We start from the raw sequence: 4,423 nt of genomic DNA, 5'->3' as shown, positions 1-4,423 counted from the left end.
GCCGGTTCTGCCCCTCCCTTCCTGGATCTCACGTGTGCTGGTTGGATGCTGCAATCAAATCCAGTACAGGCAACCTCACCCTGGCATTCCATAATGTGTACTGGTTTTGTCGCGACCAAACTCGGCTCAACCCACACTCTGTTCTGGTGTTCGGATTTGCCAGTGGATGCCATGAACTGATTCAGCCTGGTCTGCCCCTGACCCATGCCGAATATGTGCCAGTGGGAAACTTTTCTGGCCGACTTCTTTTTATTGAATTGTAGGTTCCCCCCAGCCCCATTCCATAGGATGGTGGAATTCGGTGTTTGCATGCTCTCTCCTCTCCAGAAATTCTGCACAGCTCTCTCCTTTTTTGTCTTGTCCATCCTAAACTTCCTCGATGTCCTTCTCAACTCCATGCGGTTGCCAGGCTTTGCCTGCATTCCACCACTCTGCATGTTGTGCCAGGGAAGGAAGCCTGGGCAGTGTGCTATGTCACACATTGTTTGCTTTCTCACAGAAACCACAGTTCTGCATTGCCTGGCCAATCTCTGAAAACTGTTGTTTCCCACTTTTCCTTCAATTCTCTGGTTGTTTGTAGTGAGTTACTGGGAGCCTACTGTTCCCTACGACTGGAGCTTTCTCATTCTTAGTACTTTTAAAGTTATAACGTTCCGTGCATAATTAAGGGGTGACTTTTGTCTTCACTGAAGGGAGATGCGAAGCAGCTGATTGAGAGCTAATCCTCCATTTTCTTGCTCCTTATAAACCAGACATTTAATTGGTAAATCTGGGAGAGGGGATAGGACACGGATAACTTTTTCCTTCTCTTCTCTCTTGGGAAGAAAGGGGTGCATATTTTTGATGGTTTCTAACTACATCATGAAGGTATTTGACTGCTGTGTCTGGTATAGAAAAGGTGAATGTTTTGATATTCTGTTATGCCAGCTGCAAGTTCAGGAATCTTGGGTGACAACCCCCACCCTCGCCGCTCTTTAGTTGTGTTGTGTCTTCATGCTGGGCACAGAAATAAAAATATTACCTTTAAGTTCTTCAGTCATTTTATTTATGGAAGAGTATTTGGTAGCAGGTCATGAGGCTATAACAATGCATCAGTTATTGGGATTCTGCTACTAGCCAAGACGGAGTAACAGGGACAAGATTTACTCTGGTGCTTGAAAATAACAAAAATCTTTTTTTAAAAAGATTTATTCATTTTTATTACAAAGTCAGATATACAGAGAGGAGGAAAGACAGAGAGGAAGATCTTCCGTTCGATGATTCACCCCCTCAAGTGGCCGCAACGGCCGGTGCTCCGCCGATCCGATGCCGGGACCAGGAACCTCTTCCAAGTCTCCCACATGGGTGCAGGGTCCCAAGGCTTTGGGCTGTCTTCAACTGCTTTCCCAGGCCACAAGCAGGGAGCTGGATGGGAAGTGGAGCGGCCGGGATTAGAACCGGCACCCATATGGGATCCCGGGGTGTTCAAGGCGAGGACTTTAGCCACTAGGCCACGCCGCCGGGCCCGAAAATAACAAAAATCTTAGCAACTTACATGCAAACCATTTTTTGATGCTGGAAGGTAGGCAGTTTAGGACAGTTACTTCTGAGAGAGGGTGCTGGAGTTTGAATGCGTTTTGGATGTAGTTTGAAAGGTCATGTGTGGGAAACTCAGTTCCCCAAATCCCATATGCGTAGTCTGTACAGGTGAGGTCTTTGGGAACTGGTGAGGACTAACTGAGTTCTTGTAGATGGGGTGCCTTGTGGTGCCAATACAGGCTTTTTATGAAGAGAGAGCCCCAGGCTGGTATGCTCACTCTGTCTCCTCCCAGGATGTTCTTGGCCAGGTTATAAGCTCTCGCTAACTGCATTGCAGCTTGGTTTTCGGCTTCCCAGCCTCCAGAACACTGGGCTGATGTGTGAATGATCTGCTCTCAGATATTCTTCTAGAGCAACAGAAAACCTAGAAAGACAGAGAAGGAAGCAAGAGGAAATGAATGCCCTGGTTGTGCCACCGAGAGGGGGAACTGTCAGAGTTCAGGACTCTGCTCAAGTTGGGGAAAACACAGTGGAGCATTTGGGGCGGCTCAGTGGGCAATCACTTACAGGCGGAGCCCGGAGAAGAGAGAGGGCACAGAGTACCACAGATCTGCAGGGAGCTTCATTAACACAGCATCCTGAGTGTTGGCTGGTGTGTGCATCTGGAAAAGGATTGCTGCTCAAGAGCGGCATGGTAACCCACAGAGCTCTCACGAGGTCAGGCACAGTTTATTCTCCCACTGGCTGTGGTGGAAAAGACAGAACAATCTTAGAGTACTCAGAGAATTGTGTACAAGGCTCTGAGTGATGGCTTCAGCGGTGAGGAAAAATTGGCTGCTTCTTTGCTTCACCCAACAAAGCTTCAAGGTGATAAGAGAACACTTGTCATCCTAAAACTCTATGCCAGCAAGGCTATCTTTCAAAAATGATAAAATAGTCAAGACTTTTTCAGGAGTGCCATAGTTAAAAGAATCTGACAGCAGTGGATTTGTGCTGCAAGAAACATGGAATGAAGTCAAATTTTGTGCTTAAAGCCAACTTAGAAAAAAGATTCCAGGCACAGATGACCTAACTGTTTGAATCTTTTATTTTTAAAAGATTTATTCATTTTTTTTTTTATTACAGCCAGATATACAGAGAGGAGGAGAGACAGAGAGGAAGATCTTCCATCCGATGATTTACTCCCCAAGTGAGCCGCAATGGGCCGGTGCGCGCCGATCTGAAGCTGGGAACCTGGAACCTCTTCCGGGTCTCCCACGCGGGTGCAGTGTTGCAATGGGCCGTCCTCAACTGCTTTCCCAGGCCACAAGCAGGGAGCTGGATGGGAAGTGGAGCTGCCGGGATTAGAACCAGCGCCCACATGGGATCCCGGGGCCTTCAAGGCGAGGACTTTAGCCGCTAGGCCACGCCGCTGGGCCCTAACTGCTTGATTCTTACAGACACTTAAAAAAAATTTTTTATATCATTTTATGACATAATTTCATAGGCTCTGGGATTTCCCCAGCCCTCTCCCCAAACCGTCCCCCTATGTTGAATTCCTCCATATTGTTACAGTAGTACAGTTCATAACCAGTCATGATTCCTTCATTGCGGGCATGGATCATGCGGAGAGTCCAGCATCTTATTGTCCAGATAAATTGAACAATTTCGTTGGGAGACCACCCTTGGTCTGAAAGTAGAGCTGGCAGAATATCATCCCCTCCAATGAGATCTGACAGACATTTAAAAATAAAGATGTATTTATTATTTTTATTTGAAAGGCACATTTACAGAGAGAAGGAAGAGAGAGAGAGAGAGAGAGAGAGAGAGAGAGAGAGAGAGAGAGAGAGATCGAGATCGAGATCGAGAGAGATCTTCCATTCACTGTTTTATTTTCCAAATGGGTGCAATGGCTGAAGCTGAGTGGATCTGAAGTCAGGAGTTTCTACTGGGTCTCCCATGAGGGTGCATGTGTCTAAGGACTCAAGCCATCTGCTGCTTTTCCAGGCCACAAGCAGAGAGCTGGATCAGAAGTGGAGCATCTGGGACCAGAATTGGCACCCAAATGGGATGCTGATGGCTCAAGGTGAAGGATTAGCCTGTCGAGCCACTGTACTATCCCTGACAAACATTTTTTCTTTTTTCTTTTCTTCAAAAATATTTATTTTCTTAAAAAGCAGAACCAGGAGAGAAAACTTGGGAAAAAAAACCTAATGGATGAGAATCTATTTGTCTCTGCCTTTCAAGCAAAACAAATCAATTAAAAATTTAAAAAAAATGGCAACTATCTTTTATGTCTCAATAAAGTTATAAAAGTGACATGATGTCTTTGTAAATCGCAGAAAAACTAATTTATAATGGATTAAAGTATAAGGACTTACATGCAGTTATTATTATTATTTTTAAAATAATTTATTTATATTCATTGGAAAGTTAGAATTACAGAGAGAAGAAGAGATAGAGAGGAAGATCTTCCATGGGCCGATTTACTCTCCAAATGGTTGTAATGGCTGGAGCTGAACTGACCCAAAGCCAGGGACCAGGAGCCTCCTCTGGGTCTCCATGCGGGTACAGGGTCCTAAGACCTTAGCTGTCCCCCACTGCTTTCCCAGGCCACAAGCAGGGAGCTGGAAGGGAAGCAAGGCTCCTGGGACCAGAATCATTGCCCATATGGGATCCCGGTACACACAAGGGTAGGACTGCAGCCATTAGGTTGCTGTGCCAGGCCCAAATGCACTTATTATTAAAAACATCTTTTTACTTTGAGATACACAGAGAGAAAGAATATACTCGCATTTGCTTGTTTATGCCCCAAATACCTACAATAATGGAGTGATTAGAGCTGGGAGAATCAATACAGGTCTCTCACAAGGGTGGGAACCCAGTTCTTTGAGCCGTTACTGCTGCCTCTCAGGGCATGCGTTGT

This window comes from Ochotona princeps, chromosome 4, assembly GCF_030435755.1.
Source record: "Ochotona princeps isolate mOchPri1 chromosome 4, mOchPri1.hap1, whole genome shotgun sequence".
Lineage (NCBI taxonomy): Eukaryota > Metazoa > Chordata > Mammalia > Lagomorpha > Ochotonidae > Ochotona > Ochotona princeps.
The sequence above is the reverse complement of the archived record's forward strand: the minus strand, read 5'-3'. Positions refer to the sequence as shown.